The sequence below is a fragment of the Saccostrea echinata genome, unplaced genomic scaffold, assembly GCF_033153115.1.
Source record: "Saccostrea echinata isolate AGI-Se365-2 ecotype Australia unplaced genomic scaffold, CSIRO_AGI_Sech_v1 ptg000011l, whole genome shotgun sequence".
Classification (NCBI taxonomy): Eukaryota; Metazoa; Mollusca; class Bivalvia; order Ostreida; family Ostreidae; genus Saccostrea; species Saccostrea echinata.
This window is the reverse complement of record NW_026889760.1, coordinates 2,497,360-2,513,001: the sequence shown is the minus strand read 5'-3', so window position 1 is coordinate 2,513,001 and position 15,642 is coordinate 2,497,360. Positions and strand designations below refer to the sequence as shown.

The window sequence follows — 15,642 nt, the reverse complement described above, 5'->3', positions numbered from 1 at the left end:
TATGACACATACAGACCAAAAACATTATCTACAACATCTATTTACATACATAGACCATGTCCTTACAGGTAACTTAAAGCTAGAAGAAGTTATTTCTAAGAAAAAGTGGCTATAAATTCCATTATTAAAGTTTTAAAGTGAAAACTTGTTTATTAGTTTGTCCCTTTATAAGAATATAACACAATTTCATTGACAATATAAATTGATCTGAGAACATTATGTCAGGATATTTATGTATTCTACATTTGTGTGATAAGTTCACTTAAAAGAAAAAAAAAATATGAAAAAATTTATAACTGACAAAATAAAACAACATTGCAATTTTTTTTTTTTTTTTTTTACAAAATAGACCCAATCAAAAAAGGGTAACAAGTCATAGACCATTATAAATAAGGCCAAAATCTGAAGGAAGAGTATCATTAATTTGAAAAACAGTAACTTAGAGTTTAATGTCCTTGGCTACTATTTCGTCAAACATAGAAATCACTTACATCAGTATAATCATGATAATGTATATCCCAGTCGAGTTAAAAAGTAGTTTCTATCTATAAAAACATATACACTCACACAAATATACATCCCTATTCAAGGTATTCAATTTTCTTAACCTTTCCTCCAAACTCAGCAACAAACAAATTATTTTTATTCACACATAATCCAAATGGATCCTTCAGATCACAGTTATCTATATAACAGAGGAACTGTCCATCCTGGTCTAGGATGTGGATACGGTGGTTATCTCGGTCTGCTGTCAGGATCTGACTCTGGCTGTCTGTTGTGATTCCACGGGGTTTAAATGGGTTAATCTTTGTAGTAGAAGGATGACCAGTGTATCTAAATCGGAGTTTTCCTGTCTGGTTGACCACAACTACAGCACCAGCTCCACTGTCAGCCACACAGATATCCAGGTTTCTGTTCTCACGGATATACTTAATTGTGTTATTTCCTGAATACAGAGGTTTACCCTCATCATCAAACTGGATTGTTTGTTTCTCCGAGGAGCCTGAGTAACGGACAACTTTGGATTGTGTTTTATCATCACTGTGCATGGTAACCAGGAGATCACCAGAGGAGGTGACACAGAGATTAACAGGTTTCCAGTCCTGTAGTCTGATCACCTCCTCTGTCCGTCCATTCTTTACTTCATTCACAGTCCTTGTTTTCCAGTCAGTATACACTAGATCCCCATCACTTGTCACTGCTATATCACGTGGCCATGCCTCTGATTTTGTTTTGACTGTCTTGATAAGTGATCCTTTAATGTTGAAGCATTTCATATCACCGACTTCATATCCACTTGTCCAGATTTCTTCTTCATTAAGACAGGTAACACTGCGGAGTTTTTCATACCCAGTATCTATATTAGTGATAAGTTCTGGTTCTTCCAGAAATTCTCTGGTTGATGTCTCTGGTTTCTTCATTTTGTACCCATTTTCTTCTGCTGTGGTAGATAATGGTGCAAAAGATCCAAATAACTTGTAAATTTGTTCTTTGTCTACTGGTTTTGGATTAAATATGGGCATTGATGCCTGGACTTTGGGAGGGAGTTTGCTGAATTCTGTGTTTCTGGAGCTGTATTCCATGGTCATGAACACTTCATTTGATTCTTCAATTTTCTTCGGGTTGAGCCGAGTTTGTTCAATAAGGGACTCTATTTGTTTGACATCCTCTGCATGTTTCTTCAGAATGTCAATGTGTTTTATTTTAAAATCCTCAATTTTTTTTTTCATGGCATTGATGACATTGTCAATTTCTCTGTGCCATTGTTCTCCATGTTCTGTCACTGCTGTTGTAAGTTTCTCATATTCTCCATCCAAGTTACTTATCTGTGTTTCTATGTCTTTTGTGATTTCTTTATATGCTGGAGAGATAATAATTTGAAATTCTTCTTTATCTTTTGCGATAACTTTTTTATTTAAGTTGTAAACTTCTGAGAGGACTACAAATTTATGCCCTTCGTGCTGTTTTGATGCACAGCATAAGGCGCAAACAGGGATGTCACATTCCTTGCATTGTAATTCACAAGTTTTGGTTGGATGTGTTGCACACTTTGGATAGATCAAGGTAGATTTTCTTTGTTGGAATGGAACAATTTTATGTTTGTCATATTCATCAGAAATGTGTTCTCCAATACAGGGTTTACAAAGGTTGACATGACAGAAATCACAGTACATCTGTACTAGAGCTGTCTCACATAGGTCACATCTGATTACATCCTGGGCACCGTGGCGGGGGTCCATGCCTACTCAGCAGTTCTATAAATATAAGGATTTCTTTTGATATTGAAATTAAACACCCATTTAGTTAATTATAATAATTACCTTTGATAATAGAATAGTGAATGAATACTCATATATAATTACTTCTTTGTACAAAAAGTTTTTACATCTATTTAACCTGTACATGTTTCTTAAAAATTATGTGTTTTAATACATCACAGTTAATTTGATGACTTTATTGTACATATCCATAGTTTTAAAGAACTTTATATTCAGCATTAAAATGACCTTGAGTTTGTGATAGGGCCTAAATCATAAAAATACACAAACTGAAAGTAAATTTGCAACAAAATTTTTCTATGTAATAATGAATTTTCATAATAATCTCTACCGAGGTAGGAAACTTGCCTTACAGTACTGGAATGACATTCATCAGTATTCTTCTATTTATTCTTCTTTCATTCTGTTAGAGGACTCCAAGGTCGCTACAGTTCAGCGTTTGTCGTCGTTCTGAAAATTTAGAGTTATCTCTCTTGCGTCTCTATGCATGACCTTGATATATATATATATATATATATATATATATATATATATATATATATATATATATATATATATATATATATATATATATATATATATATATATATTAGGGATGTCAACGAATAGTCGACTATTCGACTATCAGTCGAAAGGGCCGACGATCGAATAACAAAACGACATTCGAATAATTAAATTCAATAAAAGAGTGATAAAGGGATGGAATTCTCATCCTAAAATTGAGAAACCGTCTTTCCTCAGACACAGTCGATAAGATAATTTTCCTCATTAAAAACTGCTGACTTTACATGTAGAAAGTACAGTGATTAGAAATGCTTTACTTCCGCGAGAATTATTTGTCAATTAATGTGTTGTTTTTGTACTAAAATTATCTCACTATACTGCGCTTTCTTTGTAAAATTATTAATTGGACTTGATCTCATATCATGGGAACAAACCATACCATGTACCCATTATAGCCGTGACATGTTTGGACACTACGGTAATTATTATAAAATTAATATTCTTTTACATATTTTAAAGACATTTTGATAGTTGGTACAAAAAGTATATTCAAATATTTAACATTATCACAGACACCGTGTGCCCCCCCCCCCCCCATCATTTTAATAAGCTTTAAAAAGATATATTACACAGTCATTTTTTATGCTTCCTAAAAAAACCGACTTAACAGACCAATTTATGAACATGATTGACGGAGAAATCATGCATTTTGGAGAAATTAGCGGTCTATATTAAGTAAATAAAAACACACTATCCACATTTTAGGTCCATGTGAACATCTGTGTGTAACATTTGACGTAACTTTTTAATAAATTAAAAAAAGGGGGATTTGGGGTTAAATAAGTGGAGTTTGAAATAAAATTTTAGTTTCGAATATATTCGACTATCGTTCGAATAATGCAATCGACTATTCGACTAAAGAAAATAAATATTTTGACATCCCTAATATATATATATATATATATATATATATATATATATATATATATATATATATATATATATATATATATATATATATATATATATATACAAACTAGATAAAAATAGATTATTATAACTGTTGTAATAACCATAAATGTAACCAACACAAAAACTGAATAAAAATTAATTCATTTCATAAAATTACAAGCAATTGTGATTCTAAAAGTCATTAGAGTGAAATTCTAGTATCATTATATATTAAATTCATGGCCGTAGAAACGAGGGGGGGGGGGGGCACGGGAGGGGCCGTGCCCCAATAATTTTGCCGATATATAGAATAATATAGAAAACATAGCTATTTATGCTTGTGCCCCTCAATCATAACGTCTGATGACCTTTTTTTTCCTTGTCAATAAATTTTGGAACTTGATAGCGCCCCCCCCCCCCAACTGAAAATGTGTGGTTGTGCCCCCTCAAAGTGAAATTGCCTTACGGGCCTGGAATTATTTCACTTATTGGCCATCTTTGTACAGAAGTGAAATTAGTATCAAAGAGTCTTGAACTCAGAGATTTTGAATATTCATCCCATTTATTTGCAACAAGTTGTCTAAATTTAATTTACACTTTTTTTAAAAGTAAGTAATGTCTTGCTTTACTAAATCTGGAACAAAACATTCTGTAACACGATCCAAAGTATATCACCTGTACGATCTAAACTGAATGAAAGAATTAATTTGTTGCACACCAAAATTTCATTATCTGAGTCGTACATTATTATCTAAACCTTTCCTGGAGAAATCATAATATATGGCACCAAGTGGTCGTAAAACTCAGGGTGTCTTTGTTTTTGGACCAATGAAAGAAAAACCAATTGTCTGTGCAATGGTTTGAGTGAGTGTGTGCTTGCTCTTAGTGTTTCTAAAATGTTTAAAATTCTGTTTTCCCATCAGGAGATTCATCCTCACTCTGATATCATCATCAGCATGTAAATCATATACGGTACCAATTTTGATGCACCAGATGCGCATTTCGACAAATTATATCTCTTCAGAAAAAGCTCAAGCTGAAACGTTGGAAATCCAAAATATTTAAATAAAAAAGACTTGGAAGAGCTGAAAAAGGTGTCAAAGACTGAAGCCAAATACGTCGAAGGATCATAGCTATGCTTGAGGGAGATAATTGTTATTTTCCAGGTAAATCTTTCTATTTTACATAGTACAGTATTTGCTATGACTGATATACAGCCAGATTTGATAAGACAATGTTAATAAATCCATGTTAAATATGCTCATGTCCGATTCCTGTAGCACAAAGGTCAGGTACGTATATATTGCTTGACATCCACATCTACAGCCTTTTCCTCTTGCTTCATCATTCATTTTGTAGGAGTTCCCTGGACCCAACTTTCCTAGCAAGTGTAGTACATATATCTGCTTTTGTGATATCTGTTGTTTCTTTCCCCATTCTCATGCTGAATACTCTTTTCAGACAGGATTCATTAAATTCTTTTGTTTCATAAAACTTTTTTCAAGACGCAACACAGCTTCTTTCATACAACGATCCAATTTTTTTCACTTCCCATACCATCAATTTCTTTCAAAAGAAAAATTCCAGACCCTCCTTAAACATTAATGAAAATGAAAAAAAACACGACCTTCATTTTGCTCTATCCCTTACAACTTCATATCGACAAAGGAGGTCTCTAAATGAAACGCTCTGTGTCCCATTGGTAAATGAAACGCTTCGTGTCCCATTGCATGATTTAAGTTTAACAACAGCAAACTGAAGCTCATCCATAGTTGCTGTGAGACCTTAATCCGCACCAATTAGATCGCCACACAAAGATCGATCTTTGTGTAGCGATCTAGTTGGATCGGATCAAAGATCTAATTGTGATTAGATTGCTCAGCATACTTAAGTTCATTTAAGATATACAATGGCAATCCAAGAAATCCGGGTTATATTCTAACTGCTGATTGAACAGAAATTCCGGTTCCGCGAGAATTATGACCACATGGGAAGAAAAATAATTATTTTTACAGTGCTTACATTGAAAGGTTTCATCATGAAAAATACACTCATACTTTATATATCTTACACCTAGTAGTGTATCAGCCCTGATACAAATGTTTGACTGAGTTTTGCTTCATCCTGTAACCAGACACTGTATTGCTAGTACATGTACATTGTATTGATTATTTCTCTTGGCCAAACTTTGTATGAAAGTGTCAAAGCAACATAATATAATGTACTCTCAAACTACATGTATGTCTAAAATGTTTGATATCACCATGCACTTTTGTTATTATATTATTTGATATACTTCTTAATAAATGTATAGAGATAACCTAGGCATTTGCAGAGCCATATCGGCCCGCACTTATAATGACCAGGGATTACTTTTACAAGTGTGTGACATTACAATGTATTTTCCCATCTCTCTGTTCTTAGGTTAAAGCTATATATGCATATATGGCATATTTTTTGATACGTTCAAATAACTACAATTAAAAAGAGCTTTCTATTTGTTTCATTTCTTTATATAATGATAGGATTTTTCTGTAAATTACACAATTTAAATTAATTGCGGTTCAAAGATATCAAAAATATTAAACAATAACCGATTTTTTACCGACTCCACAAAAATAATAGATTTGAATAACTCCTTCTTATTAATTTGATCGCATGACACTATGTTTAGACAATCAAAAATAATGGATTAAAATGAAAACGAGGGACAGACAAGCGGTTTAACAGTTTCAGAGAGAAAAAAGAATAAATAAGCAGATATGGAGGGTAATAACGAGAGAATTATGTTGTATTTACAACATCTTGTTCATTTATACATCGTCTTCCATCATGGCTTTGGTGCTATATTCTCCCGCAGTCATGCGAGTGGTGGATCTTATTAATATTCAACACAATTACAGCAAAGTTTAAAGTCAATTTAATTATAGGAATGAGAGGTTATGGGAGTTCAAAATAAATGAAAATTATATTTTGAACGTACATAACATATATCATGTACATCTACACTCTATTTCGTATTATTATTTTTTAGCTCAGATATACCATTTATAGCTTTAATGACATCACATACATATACATTTGATGTAACAAATAATAGGTTGCAATGGCAAATTATGCTCAATACAAAGGTAGCCTTGACTAGGGATTTTGTTATAATCCTCAACCAAGCGGGTCATGCTGTAAAATATGAAGATGATAAATTTAAATGAAATAAAGATTTTGCAGAAATCTGGTATTTTTTCTTCCAAACAAAAGCAAAGGGCTCAATCAGAATCATTTGATCAAAAAGAAGTGTGAGGTTCTCGTGTGCAGGATATATTACATGTATGCTGTCTTTCAAATTTGCTAGTGCTACTGAGTGTGCTAGGAGCTTTTTGTTTTCACAAGATAGAAGTTGTGTCTACCTGTCTCTTAATTTTTCCACTTTAACCTTGCAATACCTTGTAAAGGAAAACACCATAAAGACTTCGTATTTTGTGAGATTGTAAACTATGAGTTGAACGTTAATCTTGATCCTGAACCATTTCCAACATCATGAGAAAATTGGCAAGGTCATGGTTATTGTCAGTATATAAGGCCATATTCAGGGCATTCATGTTTTACAAACACAATTATCTTGTTACTATCACTATGTATATATTATTAAGAGAATGGATCTGCTTTACATCGATATAATAAACTCATTTGTTTATATTTTCAGGAAAGTGAATCACACAAAAAGGACAATACAGGTCCCTCAAGGTCACTGCTGCGTGGAGGGGGATAATGCAAGGATGAGTGAAGAAAAAAGTTTGGACCAGTACAGTGTACGTACATGTACATTTACATAGCCTCATATGTTGCCGAACAACAGCCTATTCTGTAATTGCATTTATTTATTTAAAAACAAAAAAAGGCTTATAGAGGCAATGCCTGCTGCCAGGGACATTATATACGTCCCTGCTGCTGCTTAATCCATTTATGTATTACACATTATTAAATACGTATGAATTAAATGTTCATATATTTATATGCAAAAACAGTTCTTATTTATGTTTGTTTGAGTCATTCTTGTAAGCTATTGATGTCTATGTATAACATGCCTCATGTATAAAGTAATAATGTTTTACCACATTTATTAGAACCATTTGTCCAATTTCAATTGTCATGTGATTAGTCCATCTATCTGGGTCTTATCTTTCATATTGTGAGATCTAGAATCATCGGAGGTGTATAATGTCTCAAAAAATAGGTCACTGTAACCTCATTGTTGAGGTTTTTCTGATGGGCATATCTTGTGCACTTTATTCATTGTGTGGTCAAACTGTCATTAGCAATTTCTTGTTAGGTTGTAACTTAATAGTTTCAATGAAGAACTTTGGATGTTCCTAAGGGAACATTCCAATATGTGTTTTGTTCCTATTTAGAGAAAGTGCATTTCTTTTTTTTTAATACGATGTGTTATGCCCTTGTTTCATTATCAGGATCTAGTGGGCTTGGGAAATGTTGTTGCTAAAGCCACACACATTGTTTGGCCTCTGGACAGATGACCAAAACTTGGATCCACCACACAAAATTAAGGAGGCTCCATGGTCAGGAAAGATCTCTTGTGTGAAATACTAAATATTTAAATGAAGTGCAAGTAATTCATTGTTTCTCATCAGTAAAAATTAAAAATATTAGCAGTTTTTCATACAAAATTAAAATTTTTGATAAAGCAAAAATGTGACATCCCACAAGGAACTCTTCTTTTTCTGGAGGCTTAAGTGGCTTAAAAGTAATGACCATTGGGCTTTCTTAAGACAATCAATAATGTCTTATATGAAGTAATTAACAATGTCATCTTTCTCATATTTTCAGATCTCAATAGGACTTATCACTGCCAAAGCAACACACGTGGTGTGGCCACCCCATCGCAGGAAACGTTTGGAGTCAATCGAAGCTCCCCCGGAAAGAGTTATCAAAGAGTGCCAACGACTCAATATATAAGGACCTCATTTTATAAAAATACAAACAAACAACTGTGATTTGCATATATATGCATGATAAAATTCTTTGCTGTGGTGTGTGCAAGACATTTGTAATGTAAATTTATGTGTATGCGAGGGAAAAAATGAATGTGTATGTGTGTAAGAGGATTGTCATGTATATATATATATATATATATATATATATATATATATATATATATATATATATATATATATATATATATATATATATATCCTTATAAAAGGTGAATTTCTTTGTGCTTTCTGTATTAATATTTCTTCACTTAGGGCAGTTATGTTAGTTTAAGAGTTTTTGTAAAATGTGCTTTATAAATAAAAATTGATTTCATTACAACATGTATTGGTAACGATCCTCTAATAAAACTAATGTTCAAATAACTGTATCTCACTTCCATTCTCAATGACCGTGTAGTGTAGGACAGCTGTAAACCTATAGGGTTTAGCACAGACATATTATTTGAACATTTTAAACTTAGACAATATTAATATCATAATCATTTTTAGTTATTAGTAGTGAAAGTAAAATGAAATAAAAGTTTGTTAAATCAGAATGTATATTATTTGTACCTCAAATTCGATGACTTTATAATTGGAAAAAGGACTTTAATTTTATGAACCATTATTATCTTGTTAAAACAAATTGGATTTTGTTGTTGTTCCAATGTACTATAATTTGGTAAATCATTTTGTACTGAAATTGATCCGAATAGACTAATCAAGCCCATCGATAGTAAGTAATAAAATTTGAACGGAAATGCAATGGTATTATTAAGATTTTAGACCAAGAGCAATAAAATAGGGAACTTTGAAGTAAATAAGTAAAAGAGCTTAGGGCTAGAACTCCTGGGGTGTAGAGATGAGGACTGAGCCCATAAATATTAGTAATGAGTGTTTACTTGCATTTGAGGGTGGTGCCATGTTGGGGTTCATAGGTCAACGGACAGACCTACGGACTAAGCGTAGGTGGTATGGTAATGTTAAGTCAGCCAATGAAAAGTACTTTTATATCCGGGACCATGAATACCCTCTGAGCACAAAATACCCTGTTTTGCCGGAAAACGGCATTCTATTCTATTCTATGACTCTATTCTTTGACTCGTTTGGAATACTGTTTGGACTCTAATCTTTTTGACCTCACCTTAATTATTGTTTTTGGAGTTTTAGTTCTACGCTCTCCTTAAATATTTAGGACGGATCCTTAAAACTTTTCCTACAACTAGAGTATTGGTCTATTCTGGTGAAATTTCAGAAACAAGCATTTAAAATTCTATACGATCACGGTTGTTTAATAAACTTTTCAAAAAACTTATAAACTTTGTTATTGGCTTACACAGCGCCGCGAGAAATTCCATCGGCATCGAAAGCAAGTTTTTTAACTTGCCTAGATGGCCGAGCGGTCTAGCGCGCTGTTCCTGTACTGCTAGGAGACAGATTGCGTAGGTCGAGAGTTCAACCCCGGGCTGTGGCGGAAGTGGGTATCCTTATAAAAGGTGAATTTCTTTGTGCTTTCTGTATTAATATTTCTTCACTTAGGGCAGTTATGTTAGTTTAAGAGTTGTTGTAAAATTTGCTTTATATATATATATATATATATATATATATATATACACCACGGTATGCGCTTGTAGTTTGTGGTTTTACAATACACTGTTTCAAATGTTTTGGGAAATCATCTTGTTCTTGTTCATTGATGCACCCTACTTCCCATAACGAGGCATATATTATTGTGTAATATTACAGTGGAATTATACCACTGACAATTTGTAGACCAGTTTTTGAGTTCACCTGTGTCAAAGGCTCAAGTGAGATTCTCTATCCAATGTTTTTCCACCGTCATCTGTCCTCATTTCCACTCCTTGAAAACTCTATCATAAGTTATATTCAATCTTGATAAACACATCCTTGGGGGATTTACATGGGACGGGTCCACAGCAGGGGAACAAAGTTTGAAGTACTTATGTACTTGTAACAATTTGTAACTGTGTATTCAGAATATGCAAGTGTGACTCTAGAAGCTTGTGATCTGCAAAAGGTATACATGTATAAGTGAGTGCAGCTAAGCTGTTGGATTTATTAGTCTTATGATTTCATTTCGGAGATAGTTAGTTGATTTAGGGCTTAATATTGAGGCATACCATACTTATTTTTGCAGTTCTAAGTGAATTGCCTGCCGGAGTGGGCCAGCCACAATAAATTAGAAGTATTATGTTATTACTGCAGTACATTGTTATGACTAACCACAGAATTACTAACCAGCCTTTCAATGAACATTATCAGTAGCAAAAGGTATTGTTTGGAACACCCCCCCCCCCCCGGATACCACATGCATGGGCACAGTGAATGACTGTTCATCCTGTATGAGGACAACTTGGTGTGTCTTCTGCTGTCGGAGGCTGAACACCGATATACATGTAAGATAGGGCTGACACTACGCACCTAAATACAGCATGACTGGTGACAGTGGTAAATCCCCACATTCTTTTGTAAACATTAGGCCCTGCATCAAGTGTAATTTTTCCTTAAGTATGCAAAGTGCCATATATGTATATATTTGCAAGCCAATCGGCTCAAAGAATCATTTTAAAAAGAAAATTATTTGCTTTGAAATTACTCAAACATCATCTTTTAATTAACTTTTAAAGCTAAATTTTTATACCCATTGTGGCCTCAACCAACCCCCAGGGGTCAAGATTTGAACAAACTTGAATCTACACTACCTGAGGATGCTTCCATATAAAAATGACCAATCAAGACTTTGCTGTTCTTGAAAAGATATTTAAAGATTTTTCCAATGTATTCCCATGTAAAACTTTTATCACCCATTGTAACCCTATTCTACCCTTGGCCTAGGGGTCATGATTTGAACAAACTTGAATCTACACTACCTGAGGATGCTTCCCTATTAATATGACTATACATAGCTTTGCTGTTCTTGAGAAGATTTTTAAAGATTTTTTTCCTATATATTCCTATGTAAAACTTTGATCCCCAGATAAGCCCCACCCTACCACCCAGGGTCATGATTTGAACAAACTTGAATTTACAGATTGAGGATGTTTCCATATCAATATGACTAGACATGGCTTTGCTGTTCTTCAAGATTTTTAAAGATTTTTTCCTACAATTCCTATGTAAAACTTTGATCCCCCATTGTGGTCCCACCCTACTCCCGGTCCAGTGGTTCTTGAGAAGAAGATTTTTAAAAGATGCCACCAAATTTTCAAAATTTCTTAATTATCTCCCCTTGAAAGAGGATGTGGCACTTCCTTTGAACAAACTTGAATCCACTTCACCCAAGGATGCTTTTATGTGGTAGGTCTGTTTGAAATTGGCCCAGTGGTTCTGGAGAAGAAGTGGAAAATTTTACAGACAGATGGACTGACAGAAGAGGGACAAAAAGTGATCAGAAAAGCTCACTCGAGCTTTCAACTCAGGTGAGCTAAAATATGGCAAAAGTTGATACAAACATTTAAACCAAAAGCATTGTATACAGTATCTATCTATCTATTTAACATATGTCCTTCACTTTGAAGTAACAGAAGTTAATTCTAAGAAAAAATTAATTTTAACGTGAAAACCAGCAGACAATAAAATCATTAGCTTCATTATTCTGTCCCTTTTTAAGAATGTAACAACATTTCATTGAAATTATAAATTGCTCTGAGAATATTATGTCATGATATTGATGCATTCTACTTCACGTGAGAGAATGAAAATATGGACAAAATTAAAACCCAACAAAATGAAAGATTTCAATTTTTTTTAACAAAAGAGACTCGATCAAAAATGGGTAGGACCTTGAACGATAAATAAGGCCAAAAACTGAAGGAAGAGTATCATTAATTTGAAAGTAATTCAGTTTTATGTCCATGGTAACTCTTCTGTCGAACATAGAAATGTACATCAGTATAATGTACACACCTCAAGTGAGTTAAAAAGTAGTTTCTATCTACAAAAAAATATACACAGACATACATCTCTATTCAAGGTATTTAATTTTCTTAACCTTTCCTTCCCACTCAGCAACAAACAAATTATTTTTGTTCACACATAATCCAAATGGACTCTTCAGATCACAGTTATCTATATAACAGAGGAACTGTCCATCCTGTTTTAGGATGTGGATACAGTGGTTATTATAGTCTGATGTCAGGATCTGACTCTGACTGTCTGTTGTGATTCCATAGGGTATAAATGGTTCATTCTTTGTAGCAGAAGGATGACCAGTGTATCTAAATCGGAGTTTTCCAGCTTGGTTAACCACTACTACAGCACCAGCTCCAAAGTCAGCCACACAGATATCCAGGTTTCTGTTCTCACTGATGTACTTAATTTTTCTATTTCCTGAATACAGAGGTTTACCCTCATCATCAAACTGGATTGTTTGTTTCTCTGTGGAGCCTGAGTAACGGACAACTTTGGATTGTGTTTTATCATCACTGCGCATGGTAACCAGGAGATCACCAGAGGAGGTGACACAGAGTTGTTTAGGTACCCAGCCCTGTGGTCTGATCACCTCCTCTATCTGTCCATTCTTTACTTTATTAACAGTCCTTGTTCTCCCATCAGAGTACACTAGATCCCCATCACTTGTCACTGCTATATCACGTGGCCATGCCTCTGATTTTGTTTTGATTGTTTTGATAAGTGAGCCTTTAATGTTGAAGCATTTCATATCACTGACTTCATATCCACTTGTCCAGATTTCTTCTTCATTAAGACAGGTAACACTGCGGAGTTTTTCATACCCAGTATTTATAGTCATGACAAGTTCTGGATCTTCCAGAAATTCCTTGGTTAGTGTCTCTGGTTTCTTTATTTTGTAGCCATTTTCTTCTGTTGTCGTAGAAAATGGTGCAAAAGATCCAAACAACTTGTTAATCTGTTCTCTGTCTACTGGTTTTGGACTAAACATGGGCATTGATACCTGTACTTTGGGAGGGAGTTTTCTGAATTCTTTGTTTCTGGAGCTGTATTCCATGGTCATGAACATTTCGTTTGATTCTTCAATTTTCTTCAGGTTGAGCAGAGTTTGTTCAATAAAGGGCTGTATTAGTTTGACATCCTCTGCATGTTTCTTCAGAATGTCTAAGTGTTTTACTTTAAAATCATCAATTTCTTTTTTCATGGCATTGATGATTTTGTCAATTTCTCTGTGCCATTGTTCTCCATGTTCTGTCACTGCTGTTGTAAGTTTCTCATATTCTCCATCCAAGTTAGCTATCTGTGTTTCTATGTCTTGAGTGATTTCATTATATGCTGGAGAGATAATAATTTGTAATTCTTCTTTATCTTTTGCGATAACTTTTTTCTTTGAGTTGTAAACTTCTGAGAGGACTACAAATTTATGCCCCTCGTGCTGTTTTGATGCAGAGCATAAGGCGCAAACAGGAATGTCACATTCCTTGCATTGTAATTCACAAGATTTGGTTGGATGTGTTGCACACTTTGGATAAATCAAGGTAGATTTTCTTTGATCGAATGGGACAATTTTATGTTTGTCATATTCATCAGAAATGTGTTCTCCAATACAGGGTTTACAAAGGTTGACATGACAGAAATCACAGTGCATCTGTACTATAGCTGTCTCACATAAGTCACATCTGATCACATCCTGGGCACTGAGGTGAGGGTCCATGGTTTCTGTAGAAGTTCTATCAATAAAAAAAAGAATTGTTTTGACATTGAAATTAAACGTCCATTTAGTGAATTATAATGAATACTTTTTCTTGAATGAATACTAACATAATATTACTTCCTTGTTCAAAAAGTTATTACATTTATTTTTTAATATGTACATGTTACTTAAAAATCATTTGTTTTTAATACCGCTCATGGCTGGGTCAATCGAGTGATTTTTATTGACTTTATTGATGAAATTGCGAACTCCTGTGGAATGACCTTGTGATAAATCATCATAAAAAATACACAAACTGAAAGTAAAATTTGCCACAAAAGTTTTCTATTAATTTTATGATAATGGATTTTCAGCATTTTCTACCGAGGTAGGAAACTTGCCTTACTGTGATGGAATGACATTCATCAGTCTTCTTCTGTTTATTCTTTTTTAATTCTGCTAGACCATGTCTCGCAAGTAGCACAGTTCAGCGTTTGCTGTCGTTCTCAAAATTAGAGTTATCTCTCTTGCATTAGTGCATAGCTATACAATGATGCATGACACCCCCGTCAAAAAATTTCCAACCCCGTAATTTCATGACAAGCAAAAAAAATCTGAATTCCCTTCCCAAACGTATAGAACCCAGAAAACTTTTTGACAAGCGAAAAAAAATTTATTTGCTTCAGTATATACTTTTAATAACTCTGCAAATTCCAGGGGGGTCCGGATCTCCCCACCACCCCACCCACCCCCTTAGATCAGCGCATGTCATTGATGGACGAACCCTTAAAAATTAAAGGAGATAATATTTAGTGGATGTAAATATATAAATGTAAATAACACCATAAATGAATAAAATTTACTTCATTTCATAAAATTACAAGCCTTGAGGATGGTGTATTTTGTGTATTCTGTGTATTTCTATGTCTGCCTAAACATACTAGCTGTCATACTTAATGACACTTAATGAAGCCCCCTCACCCTAATCAAAGCTGAGGAAATTAATGAAGGCTTTAAATGATGCACAGACTCGTTCATTATAAAAGATTATGATCACTTTAATGAACCTTTAATTATTCATTAGATATTGATACAACCGAATCCTGATAATAAACATAGATAATCAGAGATTACAGAGCTCGATCACCTCAATGAATGTTGTCTTTAAGTATTAAAGGCAAAATCCCACATTAAACTAATAATCTAGTAGTGTACATCCAAAGATGCAACATTTATGCAATTTTTGATCAGATAGGGCTTGCAGTTACTTGGGAATAGACTTACCCAAAAACTTTGA

General features: G+C 33.9%; 1 pseudogene; it reads right to left on the bottom strand.

Annotated features, from left to right (window-relative positions):
* Nucleotides 1-547: 547 nt before the first annotated feature.
* LOC133184807 (uncharacterized) lies at nucleotides 548-14,815 on the bottom strand (annotated as a pseudogene).
* Between the last annotated feature and the right edge of the window lie 827 nt (nucleotides 14,816-15,642).